Source organism: Hypanus sabinus (assembly GCF_030144855.1).
Source record: "Hypanus sabinus isolate sHypSab1 chromosome X1 unlocalized genomic scaffold, sHypSab1.hap1 SUPER_X1_unloc_12, whole genome shotgun sequence".
Classification (NCBI taxonomy): Eukaryota; Metazoa; Chordata; class Chondrichthyes; order Myliobatiformes; family Dasyatidae; genus Hypanus; species Hypanus sabinus.
In genome coordinates this window covers 596516-624169 of record NW_026778960.1, presented here as the reverse complement: position 1 = coordinate 624169, position 27654 = coordinate 596516, and the positions used below count along the sequence as shown (strand labels likewise).

The following is a 27654-nucleotide window of genomic DNA, read 5'->3' as shown; positions in this document are numbered from 1 at the left end:
TTCTTCCCCTCTGCCATCAGGGTGGAGGTACAGGAGCCTGAAGTCACACACTCAGCGATTCAGGAACAGTTCCTTCCCCTCTGCCATCAGGGAGGGGGTACAGGAGCCTGAAGACACACACTCAACGATTCAGGAACAGCATCTTCCCCTCTGCCATCAGGGAGGAGGTACAGGAGCCTGAAGACACACACTCAACGATTCAGGAACAGCTTCTTCCCCTCTGCCACCAGATTCCTGAATGGACATTGAACCCATGAACACTACCTCACTACATTTTTTAAAAAAAAACTGACTTTCTGCACGGCTTATTTAACTTTTTGATAAATATGCACTTCTTACTGCAACTTAAGTTTTTCATTAACGTGTATGGTTGTGCAGGCTGCCCTCGAAACAACAGATTTCACCCATTCGCCGGTGATATTCAACCGGATTCCAGTTCCTGTACTTCTCGTTCAAGATTACTGTCACCTGACTGTTCCTATACACACAACCAACAACCTTCCTCCAGACCATCACATACAGCTCAGAGGCTGCAATATTACCGTAAATAATAGAGTGCGATTCAAAATGCCTGTAAGTGCGCAGGACAGGTCCCAGTGACAGGGGTATTCATTTAGTCTCCCAGCACCGGGGGTGGGGGGGGGAGATGCTGTTACCCCGTTCTGACACTCCTCGTCCTAATGCTCCTTGTCCCTCCTCCCTGACGGTGGCGGGTGGGAGGGAAGTGCTTGCCGGGAACCTCGTCAAGCGACGCTCCCCGAGAAAAAGTCACCCCATGCCGGCGGCGCAGGGCCGTGACATATGGGAAACTCGGCGTGTGTGTCTGGGTCCGAGCCTCGGCCGCCGCCGGGGTGGGACGACTCCGGTGCAAGGGCGGCGTCTGATCGGGAAACCGCCCTGGCGAACAGAGTTCGCAGCAGGGCGACCCTTCCCCTTCGGGCAGCTTCCCGGAAGTGTTACACGTGTCCCCGGCAGCGCCACATCACAGGCAACTGCGGAGGGCGGGGGAGGGCAAACATACACACTCGCTCGATCTTTAAAACCCCAGCCTTTTTTGTTTTTTAATATATATACACACACACACAAATCAAAAGAGGCTGTCGGATACTCGTTCACGACTTACCTTCCGGGGGGGGGGGGGGAATATATATCTACGCGCACGCAAACACGACCAAGAACAAAACTTTTGCCAAGAAAGTTGAAACTTTTAGACCAGATGTTGAAAGTCGACGAGAAGCAGCACACGGTCGGTCCTGCCGCCGCCAGCCTGCTCGAGTGGGGGGGGGGGGATTTCTCTTTTTTTGGGGGGGTGGGTGGTCGGGGCCCTTTCCAAAGCAAAGTTCTGTCATGCACTGACCACATAGTATACAAAGCCGAAGTGTACGACAGAAGCTTTGACTTGGGAGAACTTGGGGTTCGAGATCCTCGCACGGCAGGAGCCCCCCCGGAGCGGCAGATCATTTCCTGAAGACGAAAAGTTGGGATTTTTTGACATTAAAGCAAAAACGCACACGGCTCTCAGATTATTTCGACAGCCAGCAGCAAAACGCCAGCGAGGCAGGCACAGCGTAACGTTTGAGAGACGTCCATGTATGTGAAACGGCGCAGGTAAACCTTCCCTTAACTCTACGTTTTAGTTAAAACACACACACGCACCCCCCAAAAGAGGGGGGGGAAGCATAATTTGCTGTCAAAACGGGGAGTTAGCGCCTGATAGCCAGAGCGGACACCGATTGCACTCCCCACCCCCGGGTTGCAGATTCCGTCTCCCTCTGGCTCTGCAAAGCAGGTCTGTAATGCGAAAATTAAATCGTTAATCGACCCCCGGAGCGGGGTGGGGGGGGGGGGCAAAAGGCGGCTCCGGGTCAGCAGTCGGTCCCGGGCGAGTCAGATCGTCCCCACTTTCTTCCCCACCCCAGGGTGACACGGCCCGAAACGAGAGGTGGGGGGGATTAAAAAAAAGAAATCCTCCCCAGATTTCACGCACCGTACCAGCAGAGGATCCATGTTGCGCAGTGCCGACGTGGACAAATCTCGTCTCCACTCGCAACCTCGCCATAGGAGGGTTTATCTAGGATGCAACGGTGGCTGACGGGATTCTGGATGACTCCCAGTTCCTGGTAATGCCAAACAAAACACAGAGAGAGAAAAAAATTATTCTGGGCTGGCCCCGGGCGGAGGGAGGGGGTGGGCTTAAATGCAGCCGCTGCCTGACGGCCGCAGGGTGCCCCCCCACCACACCCCGGGGGTCCCGAGTTGCTGCCGACGTGGAGTCTGCATGCTCTCTGCCCTTGCCTGGCTGGTCCACCACCCCGCAGACTGGTAGGTCTGGCTGATCTCTGAGTGTGTGTAGGGGGGAAGGTGTGTGGCGTGTCGGGTAGGCGGCGTGTGAAAGAGGTAAACGTGGGGTAGGGAGGGTTGATGGGACTCTTCTGAGGGCTAGCAGCGATTCGAAGGGCGGAATAGCCTCTGTACTATATGGGAAGTATATATATACTTCTATAAGTTCTATATATTTAGAAACATAAACAGGTGCAGGGGTAGGCCATTCGGCCCCTCAAGCCTGCACCACCATTCAGTATGATCATGGCTGATCATCCAATTCAGAACCCTGTACCTGCTTTCTCTCCGTACCCCTGATCCCTTTAGCCACAAGGGCCATACCTAACTTCCTCTTAAATATAGTCAATGAACCGGCCTCAACTATTTCCTGTGGCAGAGAATTTCACAGATTCACCACTCTCTGTGCGAAGAAGTTTTTCCTCATCTTGCTCCTAAAAGGTTTCCCCTTTATCCTTAAACTGTGACCCCTCGTTCTGGACTCCCCCAACATCGGGAACAATTTTCCTGCATCTAGCCTGCCCAATCCCTTTCGAATTTTATAAGTTTCTTTAAGATCCCCCCTCAATCTTCTAAATTCCAGTGAGTATAAGCTTAGTCGATCCAGTCTTTCTTCATATGAAAGTCCTGCCATTCCAGGAATCAATCTGGTGAACCTTCTCTGTACTCCCTCTATGGCAAGAATGTCTTTCCTCAGATTAGGGGACCAAAACTGCACACAATACTCTAGGTCCGGTCTCACCAAGGCCTTGTACAACTGCAGTAGAACCTCCCTGCTCCTGTACTCAAATCCTTTTACTATGAATGCCAACATACCATTTGCCTTTTTCACTGCCTGCTGTACCTGCATGCCCACCTTCAATGACTGGTGTACAATGACACCCAGGTCTCGTTGCACCTCCCCTTTTCCTAATCGGCCACCATTCAGATAATAATCTGTTTTCTAGTTTTCTAATAAGGTGTTTAGGAGAATGTGCATGTGGGGGTGGTGGTTACATCTCATTGAATCCTTTCAAGTGGATGTGGAGAGGATGTTTCCTGTACTGGGGAGTCTAGGACCAGAGGAGACGGATAGAGTGGATGTGGAGAGGATGTTTCCCATAGTGGGGGAGTCTAGGACCAGAGGACACAGATGGAGTGGATGTGGAGAGGATGTTTCCTGTACTGGGGAGTCTAGGACCAGAGGAGACGGATAGAGTGGATGTGGAGAGGATGTTTCCCATAGTGGGGGAGTCTAGGACCAGAGGACACAGATGGAGTGGATGTGGAGAGGATGTTTCCTGTACTGGGGAGTCTAGGACCAGAGGAGACAGATAGAGTGGATGTGGAGAGGATATTTCCTATCATGGGGGAGTCTAGGATCAGAGGACAGATAGAGTGGATGTGGAGAGGATGTTTCCTATAGTGGGGGAGTCTAGGACCAGAGGGCACAGATAGAGTGGATGTGGAGAGGATCTTTCCTGTAGTGGGGGAGTCTAGGAACAGAGGACACAGATAGAGTGGATGTGGAGAGGATGTTTCCTATAGTGGGAGAGTCTAGGACCAGAGGACACAGATAGAGTGGATGTGGAGAGGATGTTTCCTATAGTGGGGGAGTCTAGGACCAGAGGACACAGATATAGTGGATGTGGAGAGGATGTTTCCTGTAGTGGGGGAGTCTAAGACCAGAGGAGACAGATAGAGTGGATGTGGAGAGGATGTTTCCTGTAGTGGGGGAGTCTAGGACCAGAGGGCACAGATAGAGTGGATGTGGAGAGGATGTTTCCTGTCGTGGGGGAGTCTAGGACCAGAGGACACAGATAGAGTGGATGTGGAGAGGATGTTTCCTATAGTGGGGGAGTCTAGGACCAGAGGACACAGATAGAGTGGATGTGGAGAGGATGTTTCCTATAGTGGGGGAGTCTAGGACCAGAGGACACAGATAGAGTGGATGTGGAGAGGATGTTTCCTATAGTGGGGGAGTCTAGTACCAGAGGACACAGATAGAGTGGATGTGGAGAGGATGTTTCCTATAGTGGGGGGGGTCTAGGACGAGAGGACACAGATAGAGTGGATGTGGAGAGGATGTTTCCTATAGTGGGGGAGTCTAGGACCAGAGGACACAGATAGAGTGGATGTGGAGAGGATGTTTCCTATAGTGGGGAGTCTAGGACCAGAGGACACAGATAGAGTGGATGTGGAGAGGATGTTTCCTATAGTGGGGGGGGTCTAGGACGAGAGGACACAGATAGAGTGGATGTGGAGAGGATGTTTCCTATAGTGGGGGAGTCTAGGACCAGAGGACACAGATAGAGTGGATGTGGAGAGGATGTTTCCTATAGTGTGGGGGGTCTAGGACGAGAGGACACAGATAGAGTGGATGTGGAGAGGATGTTTCCTATAGTGGGGGAGTCTAGGACCAGAGGACACAGATAGAGTGGATGTGGAGAGGATGTTTCCTATAGTGGGGGAGTCTAGGACCAGAGGACACAGATAGAGTGGATGTGGAGAGGATGTTTCCTATAGTGAGGGAGTCTAGGACCAGAGGACACAGATAGAGTGGATGTGGAGAGGATGTTTCCTATAGTGGGGGAGTCTAGGACCAGAGGACACAGATAGAGTGGATGTGGAGAGGATGTTTCCTATATTGGGGGAGTCTATGACCAGAGTGCACAGATAGAGTGGATGTGGAGAGGATGTTTCCTATAGTGGGGGAGTCTAGGACCAGAGGACACAGATAGAGTGGATGTGGAGAGGATGTTTCCTATAGTGGGGGAGTCTAGGACCAGAGGACACCTCCTCAGAATAGAGTTGAGGAACAGAGGTGAGGAGGAATTTCTTAAGCCAGAGGCGATCCAGGACGCCTCCAAAAGGCACTGCCTGAAAAAAAAGGGCCCATCGTGAAGAACCCCCACTGTCACCCAGGACGCGCCCTCGTTCTCCATAGCCGACGCCGATTTCAGAAGTTCCAACGTGCGTCTAGTATCAGAGCGACTAATGATTCAGGAACAGCTTCTTCCCCTCTGCCATCAGGGAGGAGGTACAGGAGCCTGAAGACACACACCCAACGATTCAGGAACAGCTTTTCCCCCTCTGCCATCAGGGGGGAGGTACAGGAGCCTGAAGACACACACTCAACGATTCAGGAACAGCTTCTTCCACTCTGCCATCAGGGAGGAGGTACAGGAGCCTGAAGACACACACTCAACGATTCAGGAACAGCTTCTTCCCCTCTGCCATCGGGGAGGAGGTACAGGAGCCTGAAGACACACACTCAGCAACTCAGGAACAGCTTCTTCCCCTCCGCCATCAGGGAGGAGGTACAGGAGCCTGAAGACACACACTCAGTGATTCAGGAACAGCTTCTTCCCCTCTGCCATCAGGGGCGAGGTACAAGAGCCTGAAGACATACACTCAGCGATTCAGGAACAGCTTCTTCCCCTCTGCCATCAGGGAGGGGGTACAGGAGCCTGAAGACACACACTCAGCGATTCAGGAGCAGCTTCTTCCCCTCTGCCATCAGGGAGGAGGTAGAGGAGCCTGAAGACACACACTCAACGATTCAGGAACAGTTTCTTCCCCTCTGCCATCGGGGAGGAGGTAAAGGAGCCTGAAGACACACACTCAACGATTCAGGAACAGCTTCTTCCCCTCTGCCATCAGGGAGGAGATACAGGAGCCTGAAGACACACACTCAACGATTCAGGAACAGCTTCTTCCCCTCTGTCATCAGGGAGGAGGTACAGGAGCCTGAAGACACACACTCAACGATTCAAGAACAGTTTCTTCCCCTCTGCCATCGGGGAGGAGGTAAAGGAGCCTGAAGACACACACTCAACGATTCAAGAACAGCTTCTTCCCCTCCGCCATCAGGGAGGAGATACAGGAGCCTGAAGACACACACTCAACGATTCAAGAACAGTTTCTTCCCCACTGCCATCAGGGAGGAGGTACAGGAGCCTGAAGACACACACTCAGCGATTCGGGAACAGCTCCTTCCCCTCAGCCATCAGGGAGGAGGTACAGGAGCCTGAAGACACACACTCAATGATTCAGGAACAGCTTCTTCCCCTCTGCCATCAGATTTCTGAATGGATTATGAACCCACGAACACTACTTCACTACTTTTGCTTTCGTTTTTCATTATTTACGTAACTTTTGATAAATTATGGTAAATATATAGTTGTTTTTTAACAATTATGTATTGCAATGTACTGCTGAGTCAAAACATCGCGGCATTTCCCGGTGATTTTAAACCTGATTCTGATGCTGACATCAGAGTGAACCCGTGTTCGGTGGGGGGACTGTATACCGGCACAAGAGCACGGGCACCGAGGATCCTGTTTGTCTGCAACAAACACATCTACACTACCTCACAAACCATTTCCAATCTCATCAGCTCGGGAGGTCTCCCATCCACGGCCACCAACCTCATAGTTCCCACACCCCGCTCTTCCCGTTTCTACCTCCTACCTAAGATTCACAAACCTGCCTGTCCAGACAGACCCATTGTCTCTGCTTGCTCCTGCCTCACCGAACTCATTTCTGCCTATCTCGACTGTTTTATCCACCCTTGTTCAATCCCTTCCCACCTATGTCCATGATACTTCTCATGCTTTACATCTCTTCAAGGATTTCAAGTTCCCTGGCCCCCACCGCCTCATTTTCACCATGGACGTCCAGTCCCTATATACCTCTATCCCCCACCAGGAAGGTCTCCAAGCTCTCCGTTTCTTCCTGGATTCCAGACCCAGCCAGTCACCCTCTACCACCACTCTTCTCCGCCTCGTGGAATTAGTCCCCACCCTTAACAATTTCTCCTTTGGCTCCTCCCACTTCCTCCAAACTAAAGGTGTAGCCAGGGGCACCCGCATGGGTCCTAGCTATGCCTGACTTTTTGTCGGCCATGTGCAGCAATCTATGTTCCAAGCCTACACCGGTATCTGTCCTCCTCTTTTCTTACGTTATATCGATGACTGCATCGGCGCTGCTTCCTGCACACATGCTGAGCTCGTCGACTTCATTAACTTCACCTCCAACTTTCACCCCGCCCTCAAATTCACCTGGTCTATTTCCGACACCTCCCTCCCTTTTCTAGATCTTTCTGTTTCTATATCTGGAGACAACCTATCCACTGACATCTACTACAAACCTACAGACTCCCACAGCTACCTAGACTATTCCTCCTCCTGCAAAAATGCTATCCCTTTCTCTCAATTCCTCCGTCTCCACCGCATCTGCTCTCAGGATGAGGCCTTTCATTCGAGGACAAAGGAGATGTCTTCCTTTTTTAAAGACAGGGACTTCCCTTCGTCCACTATCAACTCTGCCCTCCATCGCGTCTCCTGTATTTCATGCACCTCTGCCCTCACCCCATCCCCCTGCCAGCCCACCAGGGATAGAGACCGCCTGGTCCTCACCTATCACCCTACCAGCCTGCAGATCCAATGCATAATCCTCCGTAACTTCTGCCACCTCCTACGTGATCCCACCACCAGACACATCTTCCCCTCCCCCCCCACTCTCGGCTCCCTTGTCCATTCGTCCCCCCCATCCCCCTCACTGACCTCCCTCCGGGCATTCATCCCTGCAAACGGAAGAAGTGCTACACCTGCCCCCACACTTCTTCCCTCACCACCATCCCAGGCTCCCGACAGTCCTTTCAGGTGAGGCACCACTTCACCTGCGAGTCAACTGGGGTGATATACTGTATCCGGTGCTCCCGATGTGGCCATTTATACGTTGGGGAGACCCGCCGCAGACTGGGAGACCGTTTTGCCGAACACCGACGCTCGGTCCTCCAGCAGTGGCGGGATCTCCCTGTGGCCACACTTAATTCCACATACCACTCTCACTCCGACATGTCTGTCCACGGCCTCCTCTACCGTCAAGATGAGGCCACGCGCAGGTCGATGGAGCAATACCTTATCTCCCGCCTAGGTAGCCTCCCACCTGCCGACATGAACATTCAACTCACTGACCTCTGTTGATACCCCTGCCCCCCACCCTTACCCCATCCCTATCTATAATTTTAGTCTGGTTCTCTTTCTCTCTCTCTTCCCCCCCCCCCCACTACAATCTCCCCCCAGCCGTACCTTTCTCTCTCTTTTATTTCCCATAATTCTCCACCTTCCCCCCCCCATTTCCCCTCAGCCTATCACTTCCCAGCTCTCTACCTCATCCCTCCCCCCACTTCTTATCCCCCCTCGACCATCCCACGTTACTTCACTCCTGATGAAGGGTTTCGGCCTGAAACGTCGTCACTACCTCCTCCCATAGATGCTGTCTGGCCTGCTGAGTTCTCCAGCATTTTGTGTTTTCACACTACCTCATTATTTTTTTTCATTTTTTTGCTCCTTTAGCGCTAGTTATTTAATTTGTTTTTTTTTTCAGGCAGGATGCCTAAGACTTCTGCACACAGTGTTAAATTTGTCAACATGGAGCGGAGAGCGAGTTTGTAAATCTGGCGGGAGCAAAGGATGTTGGGAATGGTGAGGATGGAGCGCCGCGGGAGGGGTGTGGGACAGGGGGCAGAGAAGGAGTGCCTGGGCTGTGTGGGGGTGCAGACACACCAGCCCTGAGACACCAGGCAAGGTCATCTGATTCCAAACAATCGGTTTATTGATCATTACAGAATCTCTCTCTCTGGTGCTTCCCTCTCCCTCCCCTTTTCCCAACCATGATTCCCTTCTCCCTCCCCTTTCCCCAACCATGATTCCCCCTCTCCCTTCCCCTTTTCCCAACCATGATTCCCTTCTCCCTCCCCTTTCCCCAACCATGATTCCCCCTCTCCCTCCCCTTTTCCCAACCATGATTCCCTTCTCCCTCCCCTTTCCCCAACCATGATTCCCCCTCTCCCTTCCCCTTTTCCCAACCATGATTCCCTTCTCCCTCCCCTTTCCCCAACCATGATTCCCCTCTCCCTTCCACTTTTCCCAACCATGATTCCCCTCTCCCTCCCCCTTTTCCCAACCATGATTCCCCCTCCCTCCCCCTTTTCCCAACCATGATTCCCCTCTCCCTCCCCTTTTCCCAACCATGATTCCCCCTCCCTCCCCCTTTTCCCAACCATGATTCCCCTCTCCCTCCCCCTTTTCCCAACCATGATTCCCCTCTCCCTCCCCCTTTTCCCAACCATGATTCCCCCTCCCTCCCCCTTTTCCCAACCATGATTCCCCCTCTCCCTGCCCCCCCTTCCCACTCTCAGTTCGCAATAGAGACCCGTATCAGAATCAGGTTTATCATCACTCACATATGGCATGAAATTAGTTTTTAAATTTTTTATTCTTTTTTATTATATTATTTTATTTTTTATTTTATTACAGCACGATACATAAAATTACTACAGTACTGTAAAAGTCTTGGGCACCCCTGTTGTGCCTAAGTACTGTAAGATGAGGCGCGCCCGCCAGTCCTCACTGAAGGATCAGGAATAGAGACAGTGGGCAATTTCAAATTCCTGGGTGTCAACATCTCTGAGGGTCAATCCCAGGCCCAACTTATCGATATACCTACAAAGAAGGCACGTCGTGGCTGTCTTTCATTCGGAGTTTGAGGAGATCAGAAACTTCTACAGGTGTGCTATAGGGAGCATATTCTAACTGGCTGCATCGCCGTCTGGTATGGGGGAGCTACTGCACAGGGTCGAAATCAGCTGCAGAGAGTTGCAACGCGCACAAAATCCTGGTGGAGCGCAGCAGGCCAGGCAGCATCTACAGGGAGAAGCGCTGTCGACGTTTCGGGCCAAGACCCTTCGTCAGGACTAACGGAAAGAAGAGATAGTAAGAGATTTGAAAGTAGTGGGGGGAGGGGAAATGCGAAATGATAGGAGGAGACTCAATCTCCCAGCTCTTAGCTTCATCCCTCCCCCTCCTGTCTCCTCCTATTATTTCGGGTCTCCCCCCCCCCTCCCCCGTCCCACTTTCAAATCCCTTACTATCTCTGCTTTCGGTTAGTCCTGACGAAGGGTCTCGGCCCAAAACGTCGACAACGCTTCTCCCTACAGACGCTGCCTGGCCTGCTGCGTTCCACCAGCGTTTTGTGTGTGTGTGTTGCTTGAATTTCCAGCATCTGCAGATTTCCTCGTGTTTGAGGTAGCAGTGTTCCATGGGTTCACAGTCCATTTGGAAATTCGTTGGTGGAGGGTCGGAAGCTGTTCCTGAAGTGTCGAGTCAGAATCAGAGAAAAAAAAGGAGGGGGAAAGAAGTTAACATTAACTTCTCTAACTTATGTTGACATTGACTTCTCTAACTTACGTTAACATTGACTTCTCTAACTTGCATTAATACCCCTCCTCCCCTCCTTACCCCATCCCTGATATATTTAGCTTCCCCCCTCTCCTTTTTGTTTCTTTCTCTCTGCCCATTACTCTGCCTGTTCTCCATCTCCCTCTGGTGCTCCCCTCCCCATTTCTTTCTCCAAAGGCCTCCCATCCTATGACCCTTTCCCTTCTCCAGCTCTGTATCACTTTCACCAATCACCTTTCCAGCTCTTAGCTTCATCCCACCCCCCCCAGGTCTTCTCCTATCATTTCGCATTTCTCCCCTCCCCCCACTACTTGCAAATCTCTTGCTATCTTTCCTTTCAGTTAGTCCTGACGAAGGGTCTTGGCCTGAAACGTCGACACTGCTTCTCCCTGTAGATGCTGCCTGGCCTGCTGTGTTCCACCAGCATTTCGTGTGTGTTGTTGTCTGAATTTCCAGCACCTGCAGATTTCCCTGGTGTTGGCAGAAAGTTTGTAAACTCAGTCAGTTCCATCGTGGGCATCGGCCTGCCCCAGCATCCAGGACGAGACCTTGGAAGAAGCTACGTGACAATTTTAACACCGTAAAGCAGCGAGTCGTTTTGTTATGTCACCCCTCTAGCTGTGAAAACGGGGACATCTCTTTTTCCCTTATTAGGGAGGGGGACAGAGCCTGTGGTATGTTGAATGCAGGGCGAATGAGTAGTCTTTGGGGAACAGCAAGTCTGTGTCTTTACCAATGCTTTGCTGCATGCTGGAGTGCTCGGTGGGGGGTGCCGATGCTTTTTTTTGCTGGTGGTGGTGGGGGGGGGGGTCATTGCCTTGCTGTTGCTTGTGGGTGGGGAGTCTTTGTGGTTTTAACATTTAATGTCATTCCTTGGGGCAGTCCTCTGTTTTTGTGGATTGTTGTAAAGAAAAAGAATTTCAGGATGCATATTGTATACATTGCTCTGACATTGAAATCTATTGGTCTTCAAAAGGTGATGTCTCAAAACGGCAGCGTCCATCATTAAGGACCCCCACCACCCAGGGACGTGCCCTCTTCTCATTGCTACCATCAGGGAGGAGGTACAGGAGCCTGAAGGCACACACTCAACGATTCAGGAACAGCTTCTTCCCCTCTGCCATCAGGGAGGGGGTACAGGAGCCTGAAGACACACACTCAATGATTCAGGAACAGCTTCTTCCCCTCTGCCATCAGGGAGGAGGCACAGGAGCCTGAAGGCACACACTCAACGATTCAGGAACAGCTTCTTCCCCTCTGCCATCAGGGAGGAGGTACAGGAGCCTGAAGACACACACTCAACGATTCAGGAACAGCTTCTTCCCCTCTGCCATCAGGGAGGAGGTACAGGAGCCTGAAGACACACTCTCAACGATTCAGGAACAGCTTCTCCCCTCTGCCATCAGGGAGGAGGTACAGGAGCCTGAAGGCACACACTCAACGATTCAGGAACAGCTTCTTCCCCTCTGCCATCAGGGAGTAGGTACAGGAGCCTGAAGACACACACTCAACGATTCAGGAACAGCTTCTTCCCCTCTGACACCAGATTTCTGAATGGACAATGAACCTGTGAACACCACCTCACTACTTTTTTGTTCTCTTTTTGCACAACTTACTGAATATAGATGTTTAAATAAATAAATATACTATGATGCACAGTTTTATATTACAGTATTTTGTGTTGTAATATAGTGCCGTTGCATAACAACAAATTTCATGACATATCCTAGCACTGTTAAACCGGATCTCGATGATTTATTTTTAATTTTTATATGTACGCTTATTTGATTTCATTTACATTTTTGGTTTAATTCAAGTGTTTTTGTAATTTACTGTTTTTATCGTTATGTACTGCATTGAACTGCTGCTGCAGAGGTGATATTAAACCCGATTCTGATGTGCAATTGTTTCAAGCAGATCATTCCAAATACGAGGGCCCTCTGCCCCCTTGGTCATTTTCAGTCCCCTGTCCTTCGCCCTGGCCCCATTGCTTTGCGGTCTGAGGTGATACACAGCAGCTCGAGAAGGATAGTGGTCAGACCCGGCTGATCCTATTGTTGTTTTACGGGGAGCCAGTGCCTAAAGCGGACCTTCCCAGTGGCCAAAAATCTCACGTCCTGTTCCCATTTCCGGTTCCGGTATGCCGATATATGGCCCCTTCTTGGGCCGGGATGAGGCCACCCTCAGGGTAAGGGAAACAACACCTCATATTCCGTCTGGGTAGCCTCCAACCCGATGGCATGAACATCGATTTCTCAAACCCAGTAAAAAACAGTTTTCCCTTCCCCACTCCCCACCTATTCCCCACTCTGACCTCTTACCACTTCTCACCTGCCTATCACCTTCCCCCAGGGTCCCCTCCTCCTTCCCTTTCTCCTACGGCCCACTCTCCTCTCCTAAAAGATACCTTTCTCCCCAGCCCTTTACCTTTCCCACCCATCACCTCCCCCTGGTGTCCCTCCTCCTTCCCTCTCTCCCACGGTCCACTCTCCTCTCCTGTCAGATTCCTTCCTCTCCAGCCCTTTACCTTACCCACCCATCACCTCCCACTGGTGTCCCTCCTCCTTCCCTTTCTCCCACGGTCCACTCTCCTCTCCTATCAGATTCGTTCCTCTCCAGCCCTTTACCTCTCCCACCCATCACCTCCCCCTGGTGTCCCTCCTCCTTCCCTTTCTCCCACGGTTCACTCTCCTCTCCGATCAGATTCCTTCCTCTCCAGCCCTTTACCTTCCCCACCCATCACCTCCCCCTGGTGTCCCTCGTCCTTCCCTTTCTCCCACTGTCCACTCCCCTCTCCTATCAGATTCCTTCCTCTCCAGCCCTTTACCTTTCCCTCCCATCACCTCCCCCTGGTGTCCCTCCTCCTTCCCTTTCTCCCATGGTCCACTCTCCACTCCGATCAGATTCCTTCCTCTCCAGCCCTTGACCTTTCCCTCCCATCACCTCCCCCTGGTGTCCCTCCTCCTTCCCTTTCTCCCATGGTCCACTCTCCTCTCCGATCAGATTCCTTCCTCTCCAGCCCTTTAACTTTCCCTCCCATCACCTCCCCCTGGTGTCCCTCCTCCTTCCCTTTCTCCCATGCTCCACTCTCCTCTCCGATCAGATTCCTTCCTCTCCAGCCCTTGACCTTTCCCTCCCATCACCTCCCCCTGGTGTCCCTCCTCCTTCCCTTTCTCCCATGGTCCACTCTCCTCTCCGATCAGATTCCTTCCTCTCCAGCCCTTTACCTCTCCCACCCATCACCTCCCCCTGGTGTCCCTCCTCCTTCCCTTTCTCCCACGGTTCACTCTCCTCTCCGATCAGATTCCTTCCTCTCCAGCCCTTTACCTTCCCCACCCATCACCTCCCCCTGGTGTCCCTCGTCCTTCCCTTTCTCCCACTGTCCACTCCCCTCTCCTATCAGATTCCTTCCTCTCCAGCCCTTTACCTTTCCCTCCCATCACCTCCCCCTGGTGTCCCTCCTCCTTCCCTTTCTCCCATGGTCCACTCTCCTCTCCGATCAGATTCCTTCCTCTCCAGCCCTTGACCTTTCCCTCCCATCACCTCCCCCTGGTGTCCCTCCTCCTTCCCTTTCTCCCATGGTCCACTCTCCTCTCCGATCAGATTCCTTCCTCTCCAGCGCTTTACCTTTCCCTCCCATCACCTCCCCCTGGTGTCCCTCCTCCTTCCCTTTCTCCCATGCTCCACTCTCCTCTCCGATCAGATTCCTTCCTCTCCAGCCCTTGACCTTTCCCTCCCATCACCTCCCCCTGGTGTCCCTCCTCCTTCCCTTTCTCCCATGGTCCACTCTCCTCTCCGATCAGATTCCTTCCTCTCCAGCCCTTTACCTTTCCCTCCCATCACCTCCCCCTGGTGTCCCTCCTCCTTCCCTTTCTCCCATGGTCCACTCTCCTCTCCGATCAGATTCCTTCCTCTCCAGCCCTTTACCTCTCCCACTCATTACCTCCCACTGGTGTCCCTCCTCCTCCCCTTTCTCCCACGGTCCACTCTCCTCTCCTATCAGATTCCTTCCTGTCCAGCCCCTTACCTCTCCCACCCATCAACTCCCCCTGGTGTCCCTCCTCCTTCCCTTTCTCCCATGGCCCACTCTCCTCTCCTATCAGATTCCATCCTCTCCAGCCCTTTACCTTTCCCTCCCATCACCTCCCCCTGGTGTCCGTCCTCCTTCCATTTCTCCCATGGTCCACTCTCCTCTCCGGTCAGATTCCTTCCTCTCCAGCCCTTTACCTCTCCCACCCATCACCTCCCCCAGGTGTCCCTCCTCCTTCCCTCTCTCCCACGGTCCACTCTCCTCTCCTGTCAGATTCCTTCCTCTCCAGCCCTTTACCTCTCCCACCCATCACCTCCCCCTGGTGTCCCTCCTCCTTCCCTTTCTCCCACTGTCCACTCTCCTCTCCGATCAGATTCCTTCCTCTCCAGCCCATTACCTCTCCCACCCATCACCTCCCCCTGGTGTCCCTCCTCCTTCCCTTTCTCCCATGGCCCACTGTCCTCTCCTATCAGATTCCTTCCTCTCCAGCCCTTTACCTCTCCCACCCATCACCCCCCCTGGTGTCCCTCCTCCTTCCCTCTCTCCCACGGTCCACTCTGCTCTCCTGTCAGATTCCTTCCTCTCCAGACCTTTACCTCTCCCACCCATCACCTCCCCCTAGTGTCCCTCCTCCTTCCCTTTCTCCCACAGTCCACTCTCCTCTCCTATCAGATTCCGTCCTCTCCAGCCCTTTACCTCTCCCACCCATCACCTCCCACTGGTGTCCCTCCTCCTTCCCTCTCTCCCACGGTCCACTCTCCTCTCCTGTCAGATTCCTTCCTCTCCAGCCCTTTACCTTACCCACCCATCACCTCCCACTGGTGTCCCTCCTCCTTCCCTTTCTCCCACGGTCCACTCTCCTCTCCTATCAGATTCGTTCCTCTCCAGCCCTTTACCTCTCCCACCCATCACCTCCCCCTGGTATCCCTCCTCCTTCCCTTTCTCCCACGGTCCACTCTCCTCTCCGATCAGATACCTTCCTCTCCAGCCCTTTACCTTTCCCACCCATCACCTCCCCCTGGTGTCCCTCCTCCTTCCCTCTCTCCCACGGTCCACTCTCCTCTCCTGTCAGATTCCTTCCTCTCCAGCCCTTTACCTTGCCCACCCATCACCTCCCACTGGTGTCCCTCCTCCTTCCCTTTCTCCCACGGTCCACTCTCCTCTCCTATCAGATTCGTTCCTCTCCAGCCCTTAACCTCTCCCACCCATCACCTCCCCCTGGTGTCCCTCCTCCTTCCCTTTCTCCCACGGTTCACTCTCCTCTCCGATCAGATTCCTTCCTCTCCAGCCCTTTACCTTCCCCACCCATCACCTCCCCCTGGTGTCCCTCGTCCTTCCCTTTCTCCCACTGTCCACTCCCCTCTCCTATCAGATTCCTTCCTCTCCAGCCCTTTACCTTTCCCTCCCATCACCTCCCCCTGGTGTCCCTCCTCCTTCCCTTTCTCCCATGGTCCACTCTCCTCTCCGATCAGATTCCTTCCTCTCCAGCCCTTGACCTTTCCCTCCCATCACCTCCCCCTGGTGTCCCTCCTCCTTCCCTCTCTCCCACGGTCCACTCTCCTCTCCTGTCAGATTCCTTCCTCTCCAGCCCTTTACCTTTCCCACCCATCACCTCCCCCTGGTGTCCCTCCTCCTTCCCTTTCTCCCACTGTCCACTCTCCTCTCCGATCAGATTCCTTCCTCTCCAGCCCATTACCTCTCCCACCCATCACCTCCCCCTGGTGTCCCTCCTCCTTCCCTTTCTCCCATGGCCCACTGTCCTCTCCTATCAGATTCCTTCCTCTCCAGCCCTTTACCTCTCCCACCCATCACCCCCCCTGGTGTCCCTCCTCCTTCCCTCTCTCCCACGGTCCACTCTGCTCTCCTGTCAGATTCCTTCCTCTCCAGACCTTTACCTCTCCCACCCATCACCTCCCCCTGGTGTCCCTCCTCCTTCCCTCTCTCCCACGGTCCACTCTCCTCTCCTGTCAGATTCCTTCCTCTCCAGCCCTTTACCTTACCCACCCATCACCTCCCACTGGTGTCCCTCCTCCTTCCCTTTCTCCCACGGTCCACTCTCCTCTCCTATCAGATTCGTTCCTCTCCAGCCCTTTACCTCTCCCACCCATCACCTCCCCCTGGTGTCCCTCCTCCTTCCCTTTCTCCCACGGTCCACTCTCCTCTCCGATCAGATTCCTTCCTCTCCAGCCCTTTACCTTTCCCACTCATCACCTCCCTCTGGTGTCCCTCCTCCTTCCCTTTCTCCCACGGTCCACTCTCCTCTCCGATCAGATTCCTCCCTCTCCAGCCCTTTACCTTTCCCACCCGTCACCTCCCCCTGGTGTCCCTCCTCCTTCCCTTTCTCCCATGGCCCACTCTCCTCTCCGGTCAGATTCCTTCCTCTCCAGCCCTTTACCTTTCCCACCCATCACCTCCCCCTGGTGTCCCTCCTCTTCCCCTTTCTCCCACGGTCCACACCCCTCTCCTGTCAGATTCCTTCCTCTCCAGCCCTTTACCTTTCCCACCCATCACCTCCCCCTGGTGTCCCTCCTCCTTCCCTCTCTCCCACGGTCCACTCTCCTCTCCTGTCAGATTCCTTCCTCTCCAGCCCTTTACCTTACCCACCCATCACCTCCCACTGGTGTCCCTCCTCCTTCCCTTTCTCCCACGGTCCACTCTCCTCTCCTATCAGATTCGTTCCTCTCCAGCCCTTTACCTCTCCCACCCATCACCTCCCCCTGGTGTCCCTCCTCCTTCCCTTTCTCCCACGGTTCACTCTCCTCTCCGATCAGATTCCTTCCTCTCCAGCCCTTTACCTTCCCCACCCATCACCTCCCCCTGGTGTCCCTCGTCCTTCCCTTTCTCCCACTGTCCACTCCCCTCTCCTATCAGATTCCTTCCTCTCCAGCCCTTTACCTTTCCCTCCCATCACCTCCCCCTGGTGTCCCTCCTCCTTCCCTTTCTCCCATGGTCCACTCTCCTCTCCGATCAGATTCCTTCCTCTCCAGCCCTTGACCTTTCCCTCCCATCACCTCCCCCTGGTGTCCCTCCTCCTTCCCTTTCTCCCACGGTCCACTCTCCTCTCCGATCAGATTCCTTCCTCTCCAGCCCTTTACCTTTCCCACCCATCACCTCCCCCTGGTGTCCCTCCTCCTTCCCTCTCTCCCACGGTCCACTCTCCTCTCCTGTCAGATTCCTTCCTCTCCAGCCCTTTACCTTACCCACCCATCACCTCCCACTGGTGTCCCTCCTCCTTCCCTTTCTCCCACGGTCCACTCTCCTCTCCTATCAGATTCGTTCCTCTCCAGCCCTTTACCTCTCCCACCCATCACCTCCCCCTGGTGTCCCTCCTCCTTCCCTTTCTCCCACGGTTCACTCTCCTCTCCGATCAGATTCCTTCCTCTCCAGCCCTTTACCTTCCCCACCCATCACCTCCCCCTGGTGTCCCTCGTCCTTCCCTTTCTCCCACTGTCCACTCCCCTCTCCTATCAGATTCCTTCCTCTCCAGCCCTTTACCTTTCCCTCACATCACCTCCCCCTGGTGTCCCTCCTCCTTCCCTTTCTCCCATGGTCCACTCTCCTCTCCGATCAGATTCCTTCCTCTCCAGCCCTTGACCTTTCCCTCCCATCACCTCCCCCTGGTGTCCCTCCTCCTTCCCTTTCTCCCATGGTCCACTCTCCTCTCCGATCAGATTCCTTCCTCTCCAGCGCTTTACCTTTCCCTCCCATCACCTCCCCCTGGTGTCCCTCCTCCTTCCCTTTCTCCCATGGTCCACTCTCCTCTCCGATCAGATTCCTTCCTCTCCAGCCCTTGACCTTTCCCTCCCATCACCTCCCCCTGGTGTCCCTCCTCCTTCCCTTTCTCCCATGGTCCACTCTCCTCTCCGATCAGATTCCTTCCTCTCCAGCCCTTTGCCTTTCCCTCCCATCACCTCCCCCTGGTGTCCCTCCTCCTTCCCTTTCTCCCATGGTCCACTCTCCTCTCCGATCAGATTCCTTCCTCTCCAGCCCTTTACCTCTCCCACTCATTACCTCCCACTGGTGTCCCTCCTCCTCCCCTTTCTCCCACGGTCCACTCTCCTCTCCTATCAGATTCCTTCCTGTCCTGCCCCTTACCTCTCCCACCCATCAACTCCCCCTGGTGTCCCTCCTCCTTCCCTTTCTCCCATGGCCCACTCTCCTCTCCTATCAGATTCCTTCCTCTCCAGCCCTTTACCTTTCCCTCCCATCACCTCCCCCTGGTGTCCGTCCTCCTTCCCTTTCTCCCATGGTCCACTCTCCTCTCCGGTCAGATTCCTTCCTCTCCAGCCCTTTACCTCTCCCACCCATCACCTCCCCCTGGTGTCCCTCCTCCTTCCCTTTCTCCCACGGTCCACTCCCCTCTCCTTTCAGATTCCTTCCTCTCCAGCACTTTACCTTTCCCACCCATCACCTCCCCCTGGTGTCCCTCCTCCTTCCCTTTCTCCCATGGTCCACTCTCCTCTCCTGTCAGATTCCTTCCTCTCCAGCCCTTTACCTCTCCCACCCATCACCTCCCCCTGGTGTCCCTTCTCCTTCCCTTTCTCCTACGGTCCACTCTCCTCTCCGATCAGGTTCCTTCCTCTCCAGCCCTTTACCTCTCCCACCCATCACCTCCCCCTGGTGTCCCTTCTCCTTCCCTTCCTCCCACGGTCCACTCCCCTCTCCTTTCAGATTCCTTCCTCTCCAGCACTTTACCTTTCCCACCCATCACCTCCCCCTGGTGTCCCACCTCCTTCCCTTTCTCCCATGGTCCACTCTCCTCTCCTGTCAGATTCCTTCCTCTCCAGCCCTTTACCTCTCCCACCCATCACCTCCCCCTGGTGTCCCTCCTCCTTCCCTCTCTCCCACGGTCCACTCTCCTCTCCTGTCAGATTCCTTCCTCTCCAGCCCTTTACCTCTCCCACCCATCACCTCCCCCTGGTGTCCCTCCTCCTTCCCTTTCTCCCACTGTCCACTCTCCTCTCCGATCAGATTCCTTCCTCTCCAGCCCATTACCTCTCCCACCCATCACCTCCCACTGGTGTCCCTCCTCCTTCCCTTTCTCCCATGCCCACTGTCCTCTCCTATCAGATTCCTTCCTCTACAGCCCTTTACCTCTCCCACCCATCACCCCCCCTGGTGTCCCTCCTCCTTCCCTCTCTCCCACGGTCCACTCTGCTCTCCTGTCAGATTCCTTCATCTCCAGACCTTTACCTCTCCCACCCATCACCTCCCCCTAGTGTCCCTCCTCCTTCCCTTTCTCCCACAGTCCACTCTCCTCTCCTATCAGATTCCGTCCTCTCCAGCCCTTTACCTCTCCCACCCATCACCTCCCCCTGGCGTCCCTCCTCCTTCCCTCTCTCCCACGGTCCACTCTCCTCTCCTGTCAGATTCCTTCCTCTCCAGCCCTTTACCTTACCCACCCATCACCTCCCACTGGTGTCCCTCCTCCTTCCCTTTCTCCCACGGTCCACTCTCATCTCCTATCAGATTCGTTCCTCTCCAGCCCTTTACCTCTCCCACCCATCACCTCCCCCTGGTGTCCCTCCTCCTTCCCTTTCTCCCACGGTCCACTCTCCTCTCCGGTCAGATTCCTTCCTGTCCAGCCCCTTACCTCTCCCACCCATCAACTCCCCCTGGTGTCTCTCCTCCTTCCCTTTCTCCCACGGTCCACTCTCATCTCCTATCAGATTCGTTCCTCTCCAGCCCTTTACCTCTCCCACCCATCACCTCCCCCTGGTGTCCCTCCTCCTTCCCTTTCTCCCACGGTCCACTCTCCTCTCCTGTCAGATTCCTTCCTCTCCAGCCCTTTACCTTTCCCACCCATCACCTCCCCCTGGTGTCCCTCCTCCTTCCCTTTCTCCCATGGTCCACTCTCCTCTCCTATCAGATTCCTTCCTCTCCAGCCCTTTACCTCTCCCACCCATTACCTCCCACTGGTGTCCCTCCTCCTTCCCTTTCTCCCACAGTCCACTCTCCTCTCCTATCAGATTCCTTCCTCTCCAGCCCTTTACCTCTCCCACTCATTACCTCCCACTGGTGTCCCTCCTCCTCCCCTTTCTCCCACGGTCCACTCTCCTCTCCTATCAGATTCCTTCCTCTCCAGCCCTTTACCTGTCCCACCCATCACCTCCCACTGGTGTCCCTCCTCCTTCCCTTTCTCCTACGGTCCACTCTCCTCTCCTATCAGATTCCTTCCTCTCCAGCCCTTTACCTGTCCCACCCATCACCTCCCACTGGTGTCCCTCCTCCTTCCCTTTCTCCCACGGTCCACTCTCCTCTCCGGTCAGATTCCTTCCTGTCCAGCCCCTTACCTCTCCCACCCATCAACTCCCCCTGGTGTCTCTCCTCCTTCCCTTTCTCCCACGGTCCACTCTCCTCTCCTATCAGATTCCTTCCTCTCCAGCCCTTTACCTTTCCCTCCCATCACCTCCCCCTGGTGTCCCTCCTCCTTCCCTTTCTCCCATGGTCCACTCTCCTCTCCTATCAGATTCCTTCCTCTCCAGCCCTTTACCTCTCCCACTCATCACCTCCCCCTGATGTCCCTCCTCCTCCCCTTTCTCCTACGGTCCACTCTCCTCTCCTTTCAGATTCCTTCCTCTCCAGCCCTTTACCTCTCCCACCCATCACCTCCCCCTGGTGTCCCTCCTCCTTCCCTTTCTCCCATGGTCCACTCTCCTCTCCTTTCAGATTCCTTCCTCTCCAGCCCTTTACCTTTCCCACCATCACCTCCCCCTGGTGTCCCTCCTCCTTCCCTTTCTCCCACAGACCACTCTCCTCTCCTATGAGATTCCTTCCTCTCCAGCCCTTTACCCCTCCCACCCATCACCTCCCCCTGGTGTCCCTCCTCCTTCCCTCTCTCCCACGGTCCACTCTCCTCTCCTCTCCTATCAGATTCCTTCATCTCCAGCCCTTTACCTTTCCAAACTATCACCTCCCCCTGGTGTCCCTCTTCCTTCCCTTTCTCCCACGGTCCACTCTCCTCTCCTATCAGATTCCTTCCTCTCTCGCCCTTTACCTCTCCCACCCATCACCTCCGCCCGGTATCCCTCCTCCTTCCCTTTCTCCCACGGTCCACTCCCCTCTACGATCAGATTCCTTACTCCCCAGGCCTTTACCTTTCCCACCCGTCACTCCCCCTGGTGTCCCTCCTCCTTCCCTTTGTCCCACGGTCCACTCTCCTCTCCTGTCAGATTCCTTCCTCTCCAGCCCTTTACCCCTCCCACCCATCACCTCCCCCTGGTGTCCCTCCTCCTTCCCTCTCTCCCACGGTCCACTCTCCTCTCCTCTACTATCAGATTCCTTCATCTCCAGCCCTTTACCTTTCCAAACCATCACCTCCCCCTGGTGTCCCTCTTCCTTCCCTTTCTCCCACGGTCCACTCTCCTCTCCTATCAGATTCCTTCCTCTCTCGCCCTTTACCTCTCCCACCCATCACCTCCGCCCGGTGTCCCTCCTCCTTCCCTTTCTCCCACGGTCCACTCCCCTCTACGATCAGATTCCTTACTCCCCAGGCCTTTACCTTTCCCACCCGTCACTCCCCCTGGTGTCCCTCCTCCTTCCCTCTCTCCCACGGTCCACTCCCCTCTCCTGTCAGATTCCTTCCTCTCCAGCCCTTTACCTCTCCCACCCATCACCTCCCCCTGGTGTCCCTCCTCCTTCCCTTTCTCCCATGGACCACTCTCCACTCCGATCAGATTCCTCCCACTCCAGCCCTTTACCTTTCCCACCCATCACCTCCCGCTGGTACCCCTCCTCTTTCCCTTTCTCCCAGGGTCCACTCTCCTCTCCTGTCAGATTCCTTCCTCTCCATCCCTTAACCTTTCCCTCCCATCGCCTCCCCCTGGTGCCCCTCCTCCTTCCCTCTCTCCCACGGTCCACTCCTCTCCTGTCAGATTCCTTCCTCTCCAGCCCTTTACCTTTCCCTCCCATCACCTCCCCCTGGTGTCCCTCATCCTTCCCTCTCTCCCACGGTCCACTCTCCCCTCCGATCAGATTCCTTCCTCTCCAGCCCTTTACCTCTCCCACCCATCACCTCCCCCTGGTGTCCCTCCTCCTTCCCTCTCTCCCACGGTCCACTCTCCTCTCCAATCAGATTCCTTCCTCTCCAGCCCTTTACCTCTCCCACCCATCATCTCCCCCTGGTGTCCCTCCTCCTTCCCTTTCTCCCACAGTCCACTCTCCTCACCGGTCAGATTCCTTCCTCTCCAGCCCTTTACCTCTCCCACCCATCACCTCCCCCTGGTGTCCCTTCTCCTTCCCTTTCTCCCACGGTACACTCCCCTCTCCTTTCAGATTCCTTCCTCTCCAGCACTTTACCTTTCCCACCCATCACCTCCCCCTGGTGTCCCTCCTCCTTCCCTTTCTCCCATGGTCCACTCTCCTCTCCTGTCAGATTCCTTCCTCTCCAGCCCTTTACCTCTCCCACCCATCACCTCCCCCTGGTGTCCCTCCTCCTTCCCTCTCTCCCACGGTCCACTCTCCTCTCCTGTCAGATTCCTTCCTCTCCAGCCCTTTACCTCTCCCACCCATCAACTCCCCCTGGTGTCCCTCCTCTTCCCCTTTCTCCCACGGTCCACTCTCCTCTCCGATCAGATTCCTTCCTCTGCAGCCCTTTACCTCTCCCACCCATCACCTCCCCCTGGTGTCCCTCCTCCTTCCCTTTCTCCCATGGTCCACTCTCCTCTCCTATCAGATTCCTTCCTCTCCAGCCCTTTACCTCTCCCACTCATCACCTCCCCCTGATGTCCCTCCTCCTCCCCTTTCTCCTACGGTCCACTCTCCTCTCCGATCAGATTCCTTCCTCTCCAGCCCTTTACCTCTCCCACCCATCACCTCCCCCTGGTGTCCCTCCTCCTTCCCTTTCTCCCACAGACCACTCTCCTCTCCTATGAGATTCCTTCCTCTCCAGCCCTTTACCCCTCCCACCCATCACCTCCCCCTGGTGTCCCTCCTCCTTCCCTTTCTCCCACGGTCCACTCTCCTCTCCTATCAGATTCCTTCATCTCCAGCCCTTTACCTTTCCAAACCATCACCTCCCCCGGTGTCCCTCTTCCTTCCCTTTCTGCCACGGTCCACTCTCCTCTCCTATCAGATTCCTTCCTCTCTCGCCCTTTACCTCTCCCACCCATCACCTCCACCCGGTGTCCCTCCTCCTTCCCTTTCTCCCACGGTCCACTCCCCTCTACGATCAGATTCCTTACTCCCCAGGCCTTTACCTTTCCCACCCGTCACTCCCCCTGGTGTCCCTCCTCCTTCCCTTTGTCCCACGGTCCACTCTCCTCTCCTGTCAGATTCCTTCCTCTCCAGCCCTTTACCTCTCCCACCCATCATCTCCCCCTGGTGTCCCTCCTCCTTCCCTTTCTCCCACGGTCCACTCTCCTCTCCGATCAGATTCCTTCCTCTCCAGCCCTTTACCTTTCCCACCCATCACCTCCCCCTGGTGTCCCTCCTCCTTCCCTTTCTCCCAAGGTCCACTCTCCTCTCCGATCAGATTCCTTCCTCTCCAGCCCTTTACCTCTCCTACCCATCACCTCCCCCTGGTGTTCCGCCCTCCCCCCCTTTCTCCCACGGTCCACTCTCCTCTCCTATCAGATTCCTTCCTCTCCAGCCCTTTACCTCTCCCACCCATCACCTCCCCCTGGTGTCCCTCCTCCTTCCCTTTCTCCCACGGTCCACTCTCCTCTCCGATCAGATTCCTTCCTCTCCAGCCCTTTACCTGTCCCACCATCACCTCCCCCTGGTGTCCCTCCTCCTTCCCTTTCTCCCACAGTCCACTCTCCTCTCCTGTCAGATTCCTTCCTCTCCAGCCCTTTACCTTCCCCACCCATCACCTCCCCCTGGTGTCCCTCCTCCTTCCCTCTCTCCCATGGTCCACACTCCCCTCCGATCAGATTCCTTCCTCTTCAGCCCATTACCTCTCCCACCCATCACATCCCCCTGGTGTTCCTCCTCCCCACCTTTCTCCCACGGTCCACTCTCCTCTCCGATCAGATTCCTTCCTCTCCAGCCCTTTACCTTTCCCTCCCACCACCTCCCCCTGGTGTCCCTCCTCCTTTCCTCTCTCCCATGGTCCACTCTCCTCTCCTGTCAGATTCCTTGCTCTCCAGCCCTTTACCTTCCCCACCCATCACCTCCCCCTGGTGTCCCTCCTCCTTCCCTTTCTCCCATGGCCCACTCACCTCTCCTATCAGATTCCTTCCTCTCCAGCCCTTTACCTTTCCCTCCCATCACCTCCCCCTGGTGTCCCTCATCCTTCCCTCTCTCCCACGGTCCACTCTCCTCTCCTATCAGATTCCTTCCTCTCTAGCCCTTTACCTCTCCCACCCATCACCTCCCCCCAGTGTCCCACCTCCTCCCGTTTCTCCCACGGTCCACTCTCCTCTCCTATCAGATTCCTACCTCTCCAGCCCTTTACTTCTCCCTCCCATCGACTCCCCCTGGTGTCCCTCCTCCTTCCCTCTCTCCCACGGTCCACTCTCCTCTCCTATCAGATTCCTTCCTCTCCATCCCTTAACCTTTCCCTCCCATCACCTCCCCCTGGTGCCCCTCCTCCTTCCCTCTCTCCCACGGTCCACTCTCCTCTCCTGTCAGATTCCTTCCTCTCCAGCCCTTTACCTTTCCCACCCATCACCTCCCCCTGGTGTCCCTCCTCCTTCCCTTTCTCCCACGGTCCACTCCCCTCTCCTATCAGATTCCTTCCTCTCCAGCCCTTTACCTTTCCCTCCCATCACCTCCCCCTGGTGTCCCTCATCCTTCCCTCTCTCCCACGGTCCACTCTCCTCTCCTATCAGATTCCTTCCTCTCCAGCCCTTTACCTCTCCCACTCATTACCTCCCCCTGGTGTCCCTCCTCCTTCCCTCTCTCCCACGGTCCACTCTCCTCTCCTATCAGATTCCTTCCTCTCCAGCCCTTTACCTCTCCCACTCATTACCTCCCCCTGGTGTCCCTCATCCTTCCCTCTCTCCCACGGTCCACTCTCCTCTCCTATCAGATTCCTTCCAATCCAGCCCTTTACCTCTCCCACCCATCACCTCCCCCTGGTGTCCCTCCTCCTTCCCTTTCTCCCATGGTCCACTCTCCTCTCCTATCAGATTCCTTCCCTTTCAAAGACTCGATGTTGACCACAGTCTCGATGTTGACCACAGACCCGATGTTGACCACAGACTTGATGTTGACCAAAGACCCGATGTGGACCACACACTCGATGTCGACCACAGACTCGATGTTGACCAAAGTCTCGACGTTGACCACAGACTCGATGTTGACTTTCTTCTCGCTGGTGCCATCAGGAAGGAGGTACAGGAGCCTCAGGACCAACACCACCAGATTCAGGAACAGTTATTACCACTCAGCCTTCAGGAAGGAGGTACAGGAGCCTCAGGACCCACACCACCAGGTTCAGGAACAGTTAATACCACTCAGCCTTCAGGAAGGAGGTACAGGAGCCTCAGGACCAACACCACCAGATTCAGGAACAGTTATTACCACTCAGCCTTCAGGAAGGAGGTACAGGAGCCTCAGGACCCACACCACCAGGTTCAGGAACAGTTAATACCACTCAGCCTTCAGGAAGGAGGTACAGGAGCCTCAGGACCCACACCACCAGATTCAGGAACAGTTATTACCCCTCTGCCATCAGGAAGGAGGTACAGGAGCCTCAGGTCTCACACCACCAGGTTCAGGAACAGTTATTACACCCTCAACCATCAGGAAGGAGGTACACGAGCCTCAGGCCCCACACCACCAGGTTCAGGGACAGCTATTACCCCTCAACCATCAGGAAACAGGTACGGGAGCCTTGGGACCCACACCACCAGCTTCAGGAACAGTTATTACCCCTCAAACATCAGGAAGGAGGTACAGGAGCTTCAGGAACCACACCACCAGGTTCAGGAACAGTTATTACCCCTCAACCATCAGGAGGGAGGTACAGGAGCCTCAGGACCCACACCACCAGGTTCAGGAACAGTTATTACCCCTCAACCATCAGGAGGGAGGTACAGGAGCCTCAGGACCCACACCACCAGGTTCAGGAACAGTTATTACCCCTCAACCATCAGATAGGAGGTACAGGAGCCTCAGGACCCACACCACCAGGTTCAGGAACAGTTAATACCCCTCAACCATCAGGAAGGAGGTACAGGAGCCTCAGGACCCACAGCACCAGGTGCAGGAACAGTTATTACCCCCTGAACCATCAGGAAGGAGGTACAGGAGCGTCAGTACCCACACCACCAGGTTCAGGAACAGTTACTACCCCTCAACCATCAGGAAGGAGGTACAGGAGCCTCAGGTCTCACACCACCAGTTTCAGGAACAATTATTACCCCTCTGCCATCAGGAAGGAGCTACAGGAGCCTCGGGACCCACACCACCAGGTTCAGGAACAGTTATTACCCCCTCAACCATCAGGAAGGAGGTACAGGAGCCTCAGGACCCACACCACCAGGTTCAGGAACAGTTATTACCCCTCAACAATCAGGAAGGAGGTACAGGAGCATCAGGTCCCACACCACCAGGTTCAGGAACAGTTATTACCCCTCAACCATCAGGAGGGAGGTACAGGAGCCTCAGGACCCACACCACCAGGTTCAGGAACAGTTATTACCCCTCAACCATCAGGAAGGAGGAACAGGAGCCTCAGGACCCACACCACCAGGTGCAGGAACAGTTATTACACCTCAACCATCAGGGAGGAGGTATAGGAGCCTCAGGTCTCACACCACCAGGTTCAGGAACAGTTATTACCCCCTCAACCATCAGGAAGGAGGTACAGGAGCCTCAGGTCTCACAGCACCAGGTTCAGGAACAGTTATTACCCCTCTGCCATCGGGAAGGAGGTACAGGAGCGTCAGGTCTAACACCACCAGGTTCAGGAACAGTTATTACACCCTCAACCATCAGGAAGGAGGTACACGAGCCTCAGGCCCCACACCACCAGGTTCAGGGACAGCTATTACCCCTCAACCATTTGGAAACAGGTACTGGAGCCTTGGGACACACACCACCAGCTTCAGGAACAGTTATTACCCCTCAACCATCAGGAAGGAGGTACAGGAGCTTCAGGACCCACACGAC

At 54.9% G+C, this 27654-nt stretch overlaps 1 long non-coding RNA gene across 5 annotated transcripts; it reads left to right on the top strand.

The window, feature by feature from the left end:
* Positions 1 to 1333: 1333 nt before the first annotated feature.
* On the top strand, positions 1334 to 12469 carry LOC132385593 (uncharacterized). Of its 5 annotated transcripts, XR_009509206.1 has the most exons (5): positions 1334 to 1608; positions 8713 to 8810; positions 9645 to 9895; positions 10961 to 11239; positions 11542 to 12469. It is a non-coding gene; the product is annotated as an uncharacterized LOC132385593 (long non-coding RNA). The 5 variants fall into 5 exon arrangements; XR_009509202.1 differs by lacking the exon at positions 10961 to 11239; XR_009509204.1 differs by lacking the exons at positions 1334 to 1608; positions 9645 to 9895 and adding an exon at positions 2127 to 2322 and having other exon boundaries at positions 10907 to 11239.
* The last annotated feature ends 15185 nt before the right edge of the window (positions 12470 to 27654 follow it).